This window comes from Lagenorhynchus albirostris, chromosome 17 (genome assembly GCF_949774975.1).
Source record: "Lagenorhynchus albirostris chromosome 17, mLagAlb1.1, whole genome shotgun sequence".
Lineage (NCBI taxonomy): Eukaryota > Metazoa > Chordata > Mammalia > Artiodactyla > Delphinidae > Lagenorhynchus > Lagenorhynchus albirostris.
Genome location: NC_083111.1, coordinates 37,280,891 through 37,299,529, shown reverse-complemented (window position 1 = coordinate 37,299,529; position 18,639 = coordinate 37,280,891). Strand labels below are relative to the sequence as shown.

General features: G+C 36.5%; 1 protein-coding gene across 1 annotated transcript in view; it reads right to left on the bottom strand.

Moving 5' to 3' along the window:
• The window catches only part of SLC26A7 (solute carrier family 26 member 7), a 179,788-nt gene that overhangs the window by 96,632 nt on the left and 64,517 nt on the right, over window positions 1–18,639 (bottom strand). The window lies entirely within an intron of this gene.

Here is an 18,639-nt window from a genome sequence, read left to right as displayed (position 1 = left end):
ATCAGTAGGAAAGTCATTCTTCTTAAACTTTTCCTTTCTGCTCCTAGCATCATGCTCCATCGCAAAACTATTTCATGGCCAGACAAAATAATCTCATCTGAGTAGAAGCTGTGCATTGAGCTCTGCTGGACAAAAGATGGCAGCAAAAATCAATTCTCTTTTCTCTACTTACTACTAACATTGCAATGATTAGTGCAGAGAAAGAACTTTTAGGAGATGGCCCACTCTTTGACTGAATGCATCCATGTAAACTCAGTCATAGAGATTTGTTGTTTTGAAAGTAACATTAAATTACATTAATGAGTATCCACACTGGAAAATGAACACAAATTGGGTCACACTGATATATCCTCTTAATGTGTTAATTATAATATTTAGGTCAGGTCTTAAAATTCTTGTTGGAAAATAAGATTAACTATTAAAGAAATCAAAGGAAAGAATAGCAATGAGATCTCCTTCTATCAATAGGTCACAGTGATAAATATGAGAAGTATAAAGTGCTATCTAAGTACCACCAAAGCACACATTGCAAAATATATCATTTCCATCATATCACAATGTCCCTTGGCCAAAAGCAGTAATACTCTAAACTTGTATTAAGGTGGAGTGTTCTGGGCTCAAATCTGAAAACTTAAGTTCTGATTCTGGCTCTACCACATCCTAGTTTTTGTGACTATAGAAAATCTATTAAAAATTTCCAAGCCTCATGATCTATAAATAATTAGAATGATGTCTGCCCTATTGATATTGCAGAATTGTTGTAAAGTGAATGTGAAATAACATATGAAAGAGCTTTGAAACCTGTAAAATGTGCAACATATGCGATGTACCTTGTATGTCATAAGGTGCCATATATATTTACCCAGCATGGAAAACTAGCCATGAGATTTCAAAATGTAGAAAAGGTCACACCATATTTTCCACTTCTGGAGAACATGAACAAATTTATCAGTGCAGAAAGAAATGTATTTGAACTGTTTGCATCTATGTGTCAGTTTGTCAAATAGAAATGTCCCAAGGGAAATACCCAATCAATCAATAGTATAGGTACAGTTGGAACACACTGATTCATAGTCTGTTGATCTTCATCCTGAAAACACAATTAGTTAAGAAAAATACTGAACCAATTTTTCCCAAGTATCTTTCTACTAGTTAGTTACAAATTATGACACTAACTCTTAAAGGCCATGAGGATGAAATTAGCATATTATTGGGGTAAGATGAACTCCAGAGAGTTGGATTTTCATTTCAGCTAAATGCAGTATACAAGCAATCCAAATCGTTGAAATTGTGAAACCTGTTTGCATATATGGAATTTTATGCATACATGGAATGTTAGAAAATTCTTATCTGTATGACAAGAAATCTTATTTTCATTTATTTTGAGAAGCAAACTCCTTTGGGAGGCCTCATATAGATCATCACCATTTTATTTTCTGGTTTTTATTTGTTTCCTACCCAGCGTCTACTTAAAAGTGTTAATGATTTCTCATGCCTGAGAAACAAACATCACCTAACCTGAAGTGATACACCAACAACTTCCAGCTAACCACCATCTTCTAGTAGCAACTTCTTTATGTCATTTCCACAACCTGAAAGTTACAAATGGAAGGGTATGGGAAAAGTTCAAGATATAAAAAGAGTTCAGCCCTTTCAAATATTCAAAATATATGTACCTACCTTACAATATAAATCAAAAAGATTTAAAACTTATCCAAAGACTCAAAGTATTTTTGTAATATTCTACCCGTAGTTTTATACTTTAAAAAAAATCTTCCCAGCAACGAATAAATTCCTAAAATGGAGAATTCTTGACTTTGAAAGTTCAACAAGCCCCTTAAGACCTCATTTCTGATACAAAATATTGTGTATGTAAAGGATGATTGCAAACATGTGAGATTTAGCTAAAGAGAAATTACTTTCTTCTGGATGACAACATTCTCCATAACCCAAAACAATGGCAGAAATTTTAAGAAGGAAAAAGAGGAAGAGGAGGAGGGGGAGGGATAGGACAAGGAGGAGAAAGAGAAGAAGGAGAAATTTAAGAACTCCCCTTTCCCCAGCACCCAAATCTCAACAGTTTATTCACATCAAAATTAGGTATCTAGCATACAGAGGCTGAGGTACACAGGTTGAAGGCAGCAAGTACCTGTGCAACACAGGCTTTGTAAGAGGTGCCCACAAATGGAACTGTTGTTTCCAAGATTTTTCTGGAATTTAAGTATGTAAAATGAAGATCCTTCTAGAATATTTCACTTGGAGGCCTAGTGTTTAAATTTTATGCCAATGTTAAACAATTTTTAAGCTAATGACTTAATAAAGAGCTACATCAATGCCTTTTACTAATAATAGGAATGATGATAATTCTAATCTGGCTAGCTAATTCCCAAAAACTTGCCCATGCAATATTTTATGAGAAAATAAATTTCTTACAATATATTTCAGCTGTTTGTAGTAATGTTGATGTTCTGGGCTAATGCTGAAAACCTCTGACACACATTATCAAGGTTCACTAGCATGATACTATTTGGTAATGCTTTTATAAACACCATATGTTCTATATAAATTGAATATATGTCAGATTTCAGGCCATTTTTTGCAAGTGGCCTTCAAGTAGTGAAAAAAGAAAAGAGTGCATAGAAAATAGCTATACTACCCAAGTGGATGGAATATTGCATGCATTTCAGGTTTTGTCAGTTTGTCTGCAATCTGGCTCTCACATTATACCAAATCACTTATTTGTTTGTTCAGTGAATATTTATTGAATACCTACTAGGGGCAAGACACAACACGGTTGCAGAATACAGAGATAAAGATATAGCTCACACTTTGAAAAAACTTATAAAGTGAGATGAAATGCTGATGTTGGGAGCAGGGAATGTTAACCAGGAGCATAAAGAACTGTAATGTAGGTGTTAATAGGGAGGTAAGGTCTAAGAAGTTGTTTGAGTGGGAGCTAAAACCCTAAAAGCCCTTTGTTCTCTACTGAGTATAGTATGCAGGTTTGGGAGAGAGAGCTAAATTGTTCGTGATAATAGGAGAACAACTGAGTACTGTGTAGGGATATGACAGAAAAAACCTCTGTGTGACAAGAGAACATGAGAAAAAAATGTCAGGTGGATACCTATGAGGTTATGTGCTGTGGAATTCAGAATATAAAGTCCTTCTCCATACTATTCAGTAATAAAAAGGAATGGCCTATCAAGCCATGCAAAGACATGGATGAATCTTAAATGAATATTGTAAGCAAATGAAGACAGTCTGGAAAGGCCACATACTGCATGATTCCATTTATATGACATTCTAGAAAAGGCAAAACTATAGAGACAGTAAGCAGATCAGTAGTTGCCAGAGGCTTAGGTGTTGGAAAGCATGTAAAAGGTGAAACATAGGGAACTTTTTAGGATGGTGAAATTATTCTGTATGATGCTATAATAGTGTATATATGACATTAAGCATTTGTCAAAACCCATGAACCTTAATGTGTGCAAATATTTAGAAAATCATTTGGAGGTCAGGAGAGCCCAGGATGGAATGCAGAATGTGACAAAGAATCTAACCGATGACCAATGCTTCATTTACTCTCTATATATGTTTTGCCTTTTCTAGAGTGTCATTTAAATGGACTCATACAATGTACAGATTTTTAAGACTTGCTAAATGTATGAACAAACCTCACTGAAAGGAATGCAGAAAATGTGCTCATGTGAATAACTCTGGAAATTGGTAAAGAATGTAAAACCAAAGGCAAAAAAGAAACACTGTACTGGAGTTGATAAAGTTATTTCCCATGGGAGTAGAGGTTAACAATTCTGAAACCACTATAAATATACACTGGAATTGAAAAATCAAGTAAATGGATGATAGACAGTGAGAGCCAGGTTTCTCACTATTGCATAAGTTATAGACAAGCAAGGGGAGAAGGCTAGAATGATCAGTATGGGAGGCATAAGAGTTGCAGACATCAGTAGGAAACCATGTTTAGTTTAACACAGATACAGATGGATACATTTAGAAATATATAGGTATGTTTACATACTTTTGTTGATATACACACATATATGTCCTTGCTGTGTCAGCTGAAATGGCTTAGAAGCCAACAACACCCCTGTGGCACACCTCACACCCAGATCTTAATCTCTAATACCATTGTCCAATGAAAGAAACCAGATCTCCTTAGAAAAATGGCTGACTCTAGGACTAGGGTAGGAAATATACACTATGAGCCTGGATCATCTTGTAGTGCCAGAAAGTGAAAAAGAACTCCAAAATTAAATAACAAACAAACAAATAAGTGGGAGTATATTAAGGAGGGACATAGAAGCCAACTGAAAAAAAAGCTCCCAATGTTCAAAGCTGGAACAATCTGAAGAACAACATAAAGTAGTACTGAATTATAACCCAAAGGATAAAATAAATATGCTTGAATCCATACTGATATAAATGATTGATTAAATTTTAAAATGGGAGAGCTGGAAAACTACTGTTCAGAAGAATTCCAGTAATTTATGTAGATAATCCCCACTTTTTATGTTAACTCTCCTTTAATGTAACTCTCACATGTTAAGAGTAAGCTGTGCATATTGACTTTTTTCCAAAAAATGCAGTATGGAAAAGTGGAAAATAGAGTAACTTAGAGAAACCTAACAAACTAGCGCTAGTTCAACCAGGTGATCCAGGTTAACATTAAGAGTGATAAGTTATGTTGATAGTCTAGACTGTTAATAAGATGTGATAAGAAAATCACTCTGTCTCTCTCATTTTCCTCCCCCAAACCCACAACCCCAGTTTAATCATAAGAAAAACATCAGACAAATCCCAATTGAGGGACATTCTAGAGAATACTGACCAGTAGTCCTCACAACTGTCAAGATCATCAAACACAAGAAAAGCCTCAGACATTTTCACAGTTAAGAGAAGCCTACCAGGAGACAAGACAACCAAATGTAATGTGGTATACCAGATGGGATCCTAGAACAAAAATTAACGTTAGGTAAAATTTAAGGAAACCTGATTACCATATATGGACTTTACTTAACAGCAATGTATCAATCTGATTCATTAGTTGTGACTAATACACCATGCTAATGTAGATATTAATAATAGGGGAAACTGTGGGTGGGTGGGGTATGTGGCAACTGTGTGTACTATCCTTGCAACTTTACTGAAAATCAAAAATTACTCTAAATCAAGGTTTGTTTTTTTAAAAAAAGAAAGAAAAGAAAACCTCCTCTACCTCTCTCACAGAAACTTCAGGTAAGTCTACATTTCTCTAACATGCATGTGTTGTTTAATATGAATTCCTGAGTTCTGCATACATGGGGACAGGGGAAAAGAGGGACTCCAGAAGCTCCAGGCAGCTGGGTTTAGAGGCATGATATGTGTAAATAACCACACCAAGACAAGTCTGCACACGTATAAAAGAGAGGAATAGAAAATGTGCCACTAGTTTTCAGAAGGAGAATGAAATACTGCTGGATAGGGATAAAAGTGTATCTTGACACTTAAGGAATCCAAGAAGAAAGAAGTTATTAGAAAGCATTTCAGAAAGAGGGAAGAATATGAGTATAAAGCAGGACCATGGGATATGCTCAGAAGACACGGTGTTGTTAGTTTAGAAGAACAACTAGACAAAAGGGAGTAATAAAAAATAAAGCAAGACATTTTGAAGTCCAAGTATAGAGCACCTTAAAAGTAGTGAAAAGAGAGTTTTCCAGGTGTGAGGGACATCACTCTTCCATACATTTATTAAACACTTAATTTTGCAAACAAGTGTGGCTCAAAACACTGGCTCAAAAATCAGAGCTGTGTTTTAGTAGGATCAATCGGATGATAAAATGTGAAACAACTAGCTGGTTTCAAAGGTTAGTAAGAGAAGAGTAGCAAGAGGAAAAAGGACAAAAGCAACTAAACTGGACATAGCAGGAATGGAGAACAGATATGAGACAAATATTGGATTATCCAGTAGGCAGACTTATCATATGCTTAGGAAACAAACACAAATTATGTTTTATTTGATTTTTTATTGTGGAATATATCAGAAAGTCACAGGGCTTAAGAATTATTTTATTTGGAATTGCATGTTTGAAGGCAGCCTCATAATCTTTTCAGTTCTCAGACTTTTCTAGAAAATAAAAAGCCTCTAAAGCAAGAGGCAGTGAGAATCAGAACTGCTAGGGATGGACAACAATTTGACTCTTCTGCCTTCCATTCTGCCCTAGCTAAAGAAAATGATAAAGATTTAAAATGGGGTGATTGGAGCATGATATTATTAGCCTTGGTGTGTGCATGTGTCTTCTTGTGGGATGGAGGGAGAAAATGATAAATTAGAAAAGGTGAAAATAAAATCTCAATTTAATTTTGGTTATTTGACATATGATACTACTAGCATTAAATTGATCTTATTCTTATACAAGTTATTCAACTCATGTTTATTCTGTACCAGCTGTTAGAATTATAGAGCTCGACAGTCTCTGTTATATAGAAACTAACTTGAATGTCTCCAGAGAGACATTCAAGATGGCAGAAAAGTAAGACGTGGAAATAACCTTTCTTCACACAAATACATCAGAAATACATGTACATGTGGAACACTCCTACAGAACACATATTGATGCTGGCAGAAGACCTCAGACTTCCCAAAAGGCAAGAAACTCCCCACATACCTGGGTAGGGCAAAAGAAAAAAGAAAAAAACAGAGACAAAAGAATAAGGATGGGACCTGTACCATCCTGTGGTACAGCTGTGAAGGAGGAAAAGTTTCCACACACTATGAAGCCCATATACTGGCAGAGATGGGGGATGGCAGGGGAGAAGCTTCAGAGCCACATAGGAGAGCACAGCAACAGGGGTGCAGAGAGCAAAGCGGAGAGATTCCTGCACAGAGGATCAGTGCCAACCAGCACTCACCAGCCTGAGAACATTGTCTGCTCACCTGCCAGCCAGGACGGGTGGGGGCTGGGAGCCGAGGCTCAGGATTTGGAGGTCAGATCCCAGGGAGAGGACTGGGATTGGCTGCGTTAACACAGCCAGAAGGGGATTAGTGCACCACAGCTAGCCAGGACGTAGTCCGGGAAAAAGTCTGGACGTACCTAAGAGGCAAGAGACCATTGTTTCGGGGTGCACGAAGAGAGGGGATTCAGAGCATCGCCTAAAGAAGCTCCAGAGAGAGGCGCAGGTGGCGGTTATCAGCGCAGACACCAGAGACGGGCACGAAACGCTATGGTTGCTTCTGCAGCCACCAAGAAGCCTATGTGAAAGCACAGGTCACTATCCACACCTCCTCTCCCAGGAGGCTGTGGAGCCCGCCACTGCCAGCGTCCCGTGATCCAGCGACAACTTCCCTGGGAGAATACACAGCACACCTCAGGCTGTTGCAACATCATGCCTGTCTCTGCCACCACAGGCTTGCCCCACATTCTGTACCCCTCCCTCCCCACCGCCTAAGTGAGACAGAGTCCCCTAATCAGCAGCTCCTTTAACCCCGTCCTGTTTGAGTGAAGAACAGATGCCCTCAGGTGACCTACATGCAGAAGCAGAGCCAAATCCAAAGTTGGACCCCAGGAGCTGTGTGAACAAAGAAGAGAAAGGGAAATCTCTCCCAGCAGCCTCAGGAGCAGCAGATTAAATCTCCACAATCAACTTGATGTCCATGCATCTGTGGAATAACTGAATAGACAATGAATCATGCCAAAATTGAGGTGGTGGACTTTGGGGGCAAAGATATATGTTTTTTTTCATTTTTCTCTTTTTGTGAATGTGTATGTATATGCTTCTTTGTGTGATTTTGTCTGTATAGCTTTGCTTTTACCATTTGTCCTAAGGTTCTGTCTGTCCTTTTTTTTTAGTATAGTTTTTAGCACTTGTTATCATTGCTGGACTTGCTTTTTGGTTTGGTTTCTCTCTTCTTTCTTTCTTTTTATTTTTTTCTTTTTTATTACGTTATGATTTTTTTAATTTTTAATAATTTTTTTAATTTAAATAACTTTATTTTTTCTTTCTTTCTTTCTTTCTTTCTTTCTTTCTTTCTTTCTTTCTTTCTTTCTTTCTTTCTTTCTTTCTTTCTTTCTTTCTTTCTTTCTTTCTTTCTTTCTTTCTTTCTTTCTTTCTTTCTTTCTTTCTTTCTTTTTTTCTCCCTTTTCTTCTGAGCTGTGTGGCTGAGAGGGTCTCAGTGCTCCGGCCAGGTATCAGGCCTGTGCCTCTGAGGTGGGAGAGCTGAGTTCAGGTCACTGGTCCACCAGAGACCTCCTGGCTCCACATAATATCAAATGGTGAAAGCTCTCTGAGAGATCTCCATCTCAAGGCTAAGACCCAGCTCCACTGAACAACTAGCAAGCTACAGTGCTGGACACCCTATGCCAGACAACTAGCAAGACAGGAACACAACGCCACCCATTAGCAGAGAAGCTGCTTAAAATCATAACAAGGTCAGAGACAGCCCAAAACATACCACCAGACACAGTCCTGCCCACCAGAAAGAAAAGATCCAGCCTTATCCACCAGAACACAGGCCACCAGTCCCCTCCACCAGGAAGCCTACACAACCCACTGAACCAGCATTAGGTACTGGGGCAGACACCAAAAACAACGGGAACTATGAACCTGGAAAAGGAAACCCCAAACACAGTAAGTTAAGCAAAACGAGAAGACAGAGAAACACACAGCAGATGAAGGAGCAAGGTAAAAACACAACAGACCAAACAAATGAAGAGGAAGTAGGCAGTCTACCGGAAAAGGAATTCAGAGTAATGATAGTAAAGATGATCTAAAATCTTGGAAATAGAATGGAGAAAATACAAGAAATGTTTAACAAGGACCTAGAAGAACTAAAGAGCAAACAAACAATGATGAACAACACAATAAATGAAATTAAAAATTCTCTAGAAGGAATCAATAGCAGAATAAGTGAGGCAGAAGAATGGATAAGTGACCTGGAAGATAAAATAGTGGAAATAATTACCTCAGAGCAGAATAAAGAAAAAAGAATGATAAGAATTGAGGACACTCTCAGAGACCTCTGGGACAACATTCAATGCACCAACATTCGAATTATAGGGGTCCAGAAGAAGAAGAGAAAAAGAAAGTCACTGAGAAAATATTTAAAGACATTATAGTTGAAAACTTCCCTAATATGGGAAAGGAAATAGTCAATCAAGTGCAGGAGGTGCAGAGAGTCCCATACAGGATAGAGAAACATTCTAAACACATATTAATCAAACTATCGAAAATTAAATATAGAGAAAAAATATTAAAAGCAGCAAGGGAAAAACAAGAAATAACATACAAGGGAATCCCCATAAGTTTAACAGCTGATCTTTCAGCAGAAACTCTGCAAGCCAGAAGGGAGTGGCAGGACATATTTAAAGTGATGAAAGGGAAAAAACTACAACCAACATTATTCTAAACAACAAGGATCTCATTCAGATTTGACAGAGAAATTAAAACATTTACAGATGAGCAAAAGCTAAGAGAATTCAGCACCACAAAATCAGCTTTATAATAAATGCTAAAGAAACTTCTCTAGGCAGGAAACACAACAGAAGGAAAAGGCCTACAATAGCAATCACAAAAAAATTAATAAAATGGTAATAAGAACATACATATCAATAACTACCTTAAATGTAAATGGATGAAATGCTCCAATGGATGAATGGATACAAATACAAGACCCATATATATGCTGTCTACAAGAGACCCACTTCAGACCAGGGACACATACATCCTGAAAGTGAGGGGATGAAAAAAGATATTCTATGCAGACAGTAAACAAAAGAAAACTAGAGTAGCAATTCTCATAACAGACAAAATAGACTTTAAAATAAAGGCTATTACAAGAGACAAAGAAAGACACTACATAATGATCAAGGGATCAATCCATGAAGAAGGTATAACAATTGTAAATATTTATGCACCCAAAATAGGAGCACCTCAATACATAAGGCAAATGGTAAGAGACATAAAAGGGGAAATCAACAGTAACAAAATCATAGTATAAGGGATTTTAACACCCCACTTTCACCAATGGACAGATCATCTGAAATGAAAATAAATAAGGAAACACAGCTTTAAATGATACATTAAACAAGATGGACTTAATTGATAATTATAGGACATTCCATCCAAAAACAACAGAATACACTTTCTTCTCAAATGCTCATGGAAGATTCTCCAGGATAGATCACATCCTGGGTCACAAATCAAGCCTTGGTAAATTTAAGATAATCAAAATCGTATCAATTACCTTTTCTGATGACAACGCTATGAGACTACATATGAATTACAGGAAAAAAAATCTGTAAATAATACAAATGCATGGAGGCTAAACAATACACTACTTAATAACCAAGAGATCACTGAAGAAATCAAAGAGGAAATCAAAAAATGTTTAGAAACAAATGACAATAAAAACACAACGACCCAAAACCTATGAGATGTAGCAAAAGCAGTTCTAAGAGGGAAGTTTATAGCAATACAATCCTACCTCAAGAAACAAGAAACATCTTAAACAAAAAAACTAACCTCACATGTAAAGTAATTAGAGAAAGAAGAACAAGAAACCTCCAAAGTTAGCAGAAGGAAAGAAATCATAAAGATCAGATCAGAAATAAATGAAAAAGAAGTGAAGGAAACAATAGCAAAGATCAATAAAACTAAAAGCTGGTTCTTTGAGAAGATAAACAAAATTGATAAACCATTAGCCAGAATCATAAAAAAAAAAAAAAAAAACGGGAGAAGGCTCAGATCAATAGAATTAGAAATGAAAAAGGAGAAGTAACAACTGACACTGCAGAAATACAAAGGATCATGAGAGATTATTACAAGGAACTATATGCCAATAAAATGGATAACCTGGAAGAAATGGACAAATTCTTAGAAAAGCACAACCTTCTGACATTGAACCAGGAAGAAATACAAAGTATAAACATACCAATCACAAGCACTTAAACTGAGATTGTGATTAAAAAAATTCCAACAAAAGCCCTGGGCCAGACAGCTTCTCAGGAGAATTCATCAAATGTTTAGAGAAGAGTTAATGCTTATCCTTCTGAAAATCTTCCAAAATATAGCAGAGTGTGGGAAACTCCTAAATTCATACTATGAGGCCAACATCACCCTGATACCAAAACCAGACAAAGATGTCACAAAGAAAGAGAACTACAGGCTGATATCACTGATGAACATAGATGTAAAACTCCTCAACAAAAATACCAGCAAACAGCACATTAAAAGGATCATACATCACAATCAAGTGGGGTTTATCCCAGAAATGCAAGGATTCTTCAATATATACAAATCAATCAATGTGATAAACCACTTTAAAAAATTGAAGGATAAAACCATATGATCATCTCAATAGATGCAGAAAAAGCTTTCAACAAAATTCAACACCCATTTATGATAAATACCCTTCAGAAAGTAGGCATAGAGGGAACCTACCTCAACATAATAAAGGCCATATATGACAAGCCCACAACCAACATCGTTCTCAATGTTGAAAAACTGAAACCATTCCCTCTAAGATAAGGAACAAGACAAGGGTTCCCCTCTCACCACTATTACTCAACATAGTTTTGGAAGTTTTAGCCACAGAAATCACAGAAGAAAAAGGAATAAAAGGAATCCAAATTGGAAAAGAAGAAGTAAAGCTGTCACTGTTTGCAGGTAAAATTATACTCTACATACAGAATCGTAAAGGCTCTACCAGAAAACTACTACAGCTAATCAATGAATTTGGTAAAGTAGCAGGATACAAAATTAATGCACAGGAATCTCTTGCTTTCCTATACACTAATGATGAAAAATCTGAAAGAGAAATTAAGGAAACACTACCATTTACCACTGAAAGAAAAGAATAAAATACCTAGGAATAAACCTATCTAAGGAGACAAAAGACCTGTATGCAGACAACTCTAAGACACTGATGAAAAAATCTAAAGATGATACAAACAGATGGAGAGATATACCATGTTCTTGGATTGGAAGGATCAACATTGTGAAAATGACTATACTACCCAAAGCCATCTACAGATTCAATTCCATCCCTATCAAACTACCACTGGCATTTTTCACAGAACTAGAACAAAAACTTTCCAAATTTGTATGCAAACACAAGAGAACCCAAATAGCCAAAGCAATCAAGAAAAAGAAAAATGGAGCTGGAGGAATCAGGCTCCTGGACTTCAGACTATACTACAAAGGTACAGTAATCAAGACAGTATGGTGTTGGCAGAGAAACAGAAATATAGATCAATGGAAGAGAATAGAAAGGCCAGAGATAAGCCCACAAACATATGGTCACCTTATTTTTGACAAAGGTGGCAAGAATATACAATGGAGAAAAGACAGCCTCTTACACAAAAATAAACTCAAAATGGATTAAAGGCCTTAATGTAAGGCCAGACACTATAAAACTCTTAAAGGGAAACCTAGGCAGAACTCTCTATGACATAAATCACAGCAAGATCCTTTTTGACCCACCTTCTAGAGAAATGGAAATAAAAACACAAATAAACAAATGGGACCTAATGAAAACTTAAAAGCTTTTGCATCACAAAGGAAACCATAAACAGGATGAAAAGGCAACCCTCAGAATGGGAGAAAATATTTGCAAATGAAGCAACTAACAAAGGATTAATCTCCAAAATTTACAAGCAGTTCGTGCAGCTCAATATCAAAAATCAAACAATCCAAGCCAAAAATGGGCAGAAACCCTAAATAAACATTTTTCCAGAGAAGATTTACAGATTGCCAAAAAACACATGAAATAATGCTCAACATCACTAATCATTAGAGAAATGCAAATCAAAACTACAATGAGGTATCACCTCACACCAGTCAGAATGGCCATCATCAAAAAATCTACAAACAATAAATGCTGGAGAGGGTGTGGAGAAAAGGGAACCATCTTCCACTGTTGGTGGGAATGTAAATTGATACAGCCACTATGGAGAACAGTATGGAAGTGTCTTAAAAAAACTAAAAATAGAACTACCATACGACTCAGCATTCCCACTACTTGGCATATACCCTGAGAAAGCCATAATTCAAAAAGTGTCATGTACCACAATGTTCATTGTAGCTCTATTTAGAATAGCCAGGACATGGAAGCAACCTAAGTGTCCATCAACAGATGAATGGAAAAAGAAGATGTGGCACATTTTTACAAAGAAATATTACTCAGCTGTAAAAAGAAATGAAATTGAGTTATTTGTAGTGAGGTGGATGGACCTAGAGTCTGTCACACAGAATGAAGTAAGTCAAAAAGAGAAAAACACCGTACGCTAACACTTATATATAGAATAAAGAAAAAAAAAAGGTTATGAAGAACCTATGCGCAGCACAGGAATAAAGATGCTGATGTAGAGAATGGACTTGAGGACATGGGGAGGGGGAAGGGTAACCTGGGATGAAGTCAGAGAGTGGCATGGACTTATACATACTACCAATTGTAAAATAGATAGGTAGCAGGATGCAGCTGCTTAGCACAGGGAGATCAGCACAGTGCTATTCAACCACCGAGAGGGGAGGGTGGGAGGGAGATGCAAGAGGGAGGACATATGGTGATATATGTATATGTATAGCTGATTCACTTTGTCATAAAGCAGAAACTAACACACCATTGTAAAGCAATTATTCTCCAATAAAGATGTTAAAAAAAAAGAATTGGTATTTTTAGCTATTGATTCTAAAAAAAAAAAAAGAAACTAACAGTCCATAAAGGAAGGTAAATACATGTGAAACATTTTCTGGTAGATTGAGAAGTCCTATAATGTAAGTTATGAGCAATGTCTCATAGAGGAAGTAAGGATAATCAGTTAAAACCATATTCAGAGATATCAGTGAAGGTTTGTCTGAGATGATTATATTTAAGCTGAGCCCTGAACGACATACAAGTGTTGTCATGTAAATGGTGTTAGAAAGGACCTTGAAGGTCTCAAGAATGGCAGGTACACAGTTGTACAGCCAAGTCCATTGCCCTACCAGACAAGTCATGCCTAGCACACAGGCTGCTGCTACTCTTAAGGAGATAAAATGTTGGAGAGAACTAGCACAATGCCTGGCTGGAGCAGGTGCTGGATTGAATTTCCTTGCTTCCTTTCTCAGTATTAGTTTAAAAAGCTGTGTAGCATAGCACTTAAGAGACTGTATACTTGAGTCCAACTCCTACCCACCAATTCCTAACTATGAGATTCTAAATAAGTTGCTTAACTTTCAATATGTTCATCAGTATATTGGGAAGTATAATATTATTTATTTCATAAAATGCTGATGGAGATCAAATATATGAATACATGCAGTAAGCTTAGAACAGAGTTTGGCACATAGTAGGATAATAAATATTATTACTGTTTTTAATATGTGGAATTTTCAATCTATAATTTTAAGGATGTTATAATCCTAAATTTATTAAGTGAATTGCTTCTTAGATTTGCCAGGTACAAACATAGCTGGAAAGATTTAGAGTAAACAGAATAATGGCTTCCTGTCTGTAATGGTTGTGAAATAGTAAAACGTCATCAAAAGGGACTTTAGGTTGTCTTCCCCAGCATTACAGAAGAATAAATTCAATTTTTCTGGAAGGAGTAAGAATGATGTGTTGAATAAGCAGGTTAAATGAGTTAACATCTTAAATCCTTTCTATACTCATGATCTTATTATTTAGAAAATGCAAAAAAATATTTAGTACAAAATCAAAAGTAAATGGAAAATCTCTTATTTGGTCTGCAGCTGTTTTTTATCATTTGTGAAGATGTAAGACTATGTGTTTCCAGAATGTACCAGTATGATAATAAAAGACTCTGTCAGTAAACACCCCCACCTATGCCACCCCATGCTCGTGCAACTGTTGAACAAAGGAGCCGTATATCCCCACATCCTCCAGGGCAGAAATCTTGTCCTGTGGTTGCTTCAGAAAAGTAAAGCTTGGGGAAATTTCCAAAGGTAAATGGATGGGGGACAATCCCAGACTCCTCTAAGTTCTTGGAAAAAGGAATGGGCAAAGTGCCCATTATGGAGAATAATAAGAGTTACAGGGAAAAGAGAACAATGGTTTTTAAAGTGCCATAATTTTTTTTTTCTGTTCGTGGGTCTCTCACTGTTGTGGCCTCTCCCGTTGCAGAGCACAGGCTCCGGACACGCAGGCTCAGCGGCCATGGCTCACAGGCCTAGCCGCTCCACGGCATGTGGGATCTTCTTGGACCGGGGCACGAACCCGTGTTCTCTGCATCGGCAGGCAGACTCTCAACCACTACGCCACCAGGGAAGCCCAAAGTGCCATAATCTTTAATGAAGGTTTGTTTCCCCAACAAAAATGCTTATTGATACTGTCATTTTAAATGGTTCTACCTTGCCTCGAAATTAACACCTCATTGCTATAAGCAAGTAATCAATTCCTCTCTTGGCTGCTACCATTTTTTGGCTAGAAAATGTTTCCTTGTGTTGAAAAGTAAGAATAATAGTACAAACTTACATCAGTAACATTAGCGTTTCTTTGTAAAATGAGACATTTAAAGTATCTTATAAATAGATGACATAAATGGAAATAAAAATATTCCCAGAGCAGTCAGTTCAGTCACAATCAGATAGTGCATGAGTTCTACTCACAGAGGTCCCTACTGTGTTACAAAACCATTACAATAAAACTAGAAAATCAACAACAATAAAGTTATGCAGAGGGAAAGAAACCAAACAAAAATAATACAATGGATACATTTTTATAAATCTCTAGAAAATATAAATCAATCGATAGTGCTTAGTGGTTGATGAGAAGGGGGTTTCCTAAAGGAATGAGAAGAAGGTCAAGTGTCAGGGGAATAATTTAAGGGAGTGACAGATATTTTCATTATATTGATTGTTGTGATGGTTTCATGGGTATGTCCATACGTCAAAACTTACTCCAAATATGTGGAATTTATACTTAGATAAAGATGTTTTTAAAGAGCCCATAATGTAATCTACAACATAGAAACATATCACATTATATCACTGTGGTGTAAAAGTACACTTTATACTAGCAACATAAAAGAAATAGTAAGGAAGAAGAGAAATAGGAATGATTTATTTTACATGAATGACAATGAATGAGAGGCATTTGAATGCATTATGACTCACATATGTACAGTTTACCTAAAAGGTGATCAAACCTCTACAAGGCAACGTCTGTTTATTTTGATAAAGGCAACCTACAGTAATGAATGCACCATTTTTTAATGCAAGAAAGATCAAGTAGACAAAAATAATAATAATATTAAAGATGTAACAACATAAACAGTAAGGTAGAACTTATAGCTAGACATTAAGAGACACATTTTCCCCCAAGTGCTCATGAAACATTCACAAAAATTTATTATATATTAGGTTATAAGGAAAAAGTTAGTAAATTAGAAAATGTAGAGCTATTACAAATAATAATCTCTGACCACAATGCAACAACAGTAGAAATTATAGACAAAATTGAAAAAAAAAAGCCTCATTCTTTTGGAAATTTAAAACCATTTTCCTAAATAATCATTGGGTGAAAGGAGAAATATGAACTGAAATCACAAAATTTCTAAAAAATATCAATATTGAAACACAATCATAATGTACAGAAAATATTTCAAGAGATGAGCATAAGAAAATTCATAGTCCTAAATATTTTTATAAATAAAAAATTTTTAAGTTATAATAAATAAATTGAATTCCTAGCTCAAAAACTAGAAAAATAATAAACTAAAAAGTAGCAAAAGGAAGGAAATAATAAAGATAAAAGCAGAGATACCAATAGAAATAAAAAGATCTACTATTTCAAAATCCTGTTATTTAAAAAATATAAAGAATTAACCAAATAGACAAACCACCAGCTAATTTGTTCATGAAAAAAGGATAAAAGCACAAATATAAAAATAAGAAATGACAAAGGGGGAAAATGATTAAAATAAGAGATTATTTAAAAATCATAAGAAATTAAAGACCTACATACAAATGAATTTGAAAAGCTGTACGAAAAGGATAATTTTCTACAGAAAATTTCTAGCAAAATTTCAATTGCCAAATTTGACAAATTAGAGATAGAATGCTTAAACTGATCAATTTTTGTAGAAGAAATAGAGTACATTATCAAAGTCACCCCAAAGAGCACCAGGGATCAAATGATTTCAATGGGAGATTCTTTAAAGGAGGATTCTACAAAACTTTCAAAGACTAGATGTTCCAAAAGTGTGATACATTGCTTAAGAGCATTGGAAAAGAATGTTAAGAAGAAAGAAAAGCATTGATAACTAGATTGGATAGGGATAGTACAAAAATGAAAACTATACACCAATACCACTGAAGAAGAATTATACAAAAGTACTAAATAATTTAATAAACAGAATCCAAACCACAATAAAAATAAAATAGAGGTGTGGCCAAGATAGTGGAGTCGGAAAACCCTGAACTCACCTCCTCCTATGGGCAAACTAATATTACAACTATTTACAGAGCAACTATCTATGAGAGCAACCTGAAGAGTAGCAGAAATGATGTTCCACAAACAGAGATATAAAAAGGAAACCACAATGAGATGGGTAGAAGGGGCAGAGATGCAGTACAGTCAGGAACCACACCCTAGGTAGGCAACTCACGAATGGGAGGACAATCACAACTGCATGGGTTCTCCCCAAGAAGTGATGGGTCCTAGTCACACATCAGGCTCCCGAGCCTGGGGGTTCTACACCAAGAAAATGAGTTCCCATAATGTCTGGCTTTAAAGACCAGGAGGACTTGCATACAGGAGATCCCAGAGAGTTGTAGGAGCAGAAACTCTCTTCTTGAAGAGTGTTTGTGAAGTCTCAGTTGTTCCAAGTCCCAGCATGAAGGCAGTGATTTAAAATGAACCTGGGTCAGATCCAACTGCTGATCTTTGAAAGTCTCCTAGAGAGGCAGGAGGTAACTGGGGACATAGATGCTGGGGTCAGCTATTTTTTGGAGGTTGTTCTACCACAAGGACACTGGTGCTAGCAAGTGACATTTTGAAATCCTCCCTCTAGTCTACTAGTCCTGAGGGCATACTTATCCACCAGTGGGCCGGCACCATCCTGGGCCCATGATAGCTAGCCACCTGGGGATGCAACCCTGCCCAACCGTGACACTGAACCACCCCAGGATCTCCCAAACTTCATGGCCAGCTATCCCACAACCACTACATGAAACATGTTCTTAAAACAACCAGGCCAGTGGCTAGGCCCACATATGCCTTAAAAGGGCCCACACAGCCCATATAGGAGGAAACCTTCAATCATATAGCTCTGGTGACCAGAGAGGAGTGTGCTGCTGAGCTCCACATGAAGTCTCCTACATAGTCACTTCTCTAAGATACAGAAACATAAATGACCTATTAGATAGAAAGAAACACAGAGATTTGGGCAAAATGAGGAGACAGAAGAATATGTTCCAAACAAAGGAATAAGAAAAAAGCCCAGAAAAAGAAATAAACAAAGTGGAGATAAGCAATCACTTGATAAAGAGTTCAAGGTAATGATCATAAACATGCTCAATGACCTTAGGAGAAGAATGGATGAACACAGTCAGAATCTTAACAAAGAGTTGGAAAATATAAAGATAACCAAAAAGAGATGAATAATAAAATTAATTAAAAATACACACACAAAAAAATAAACA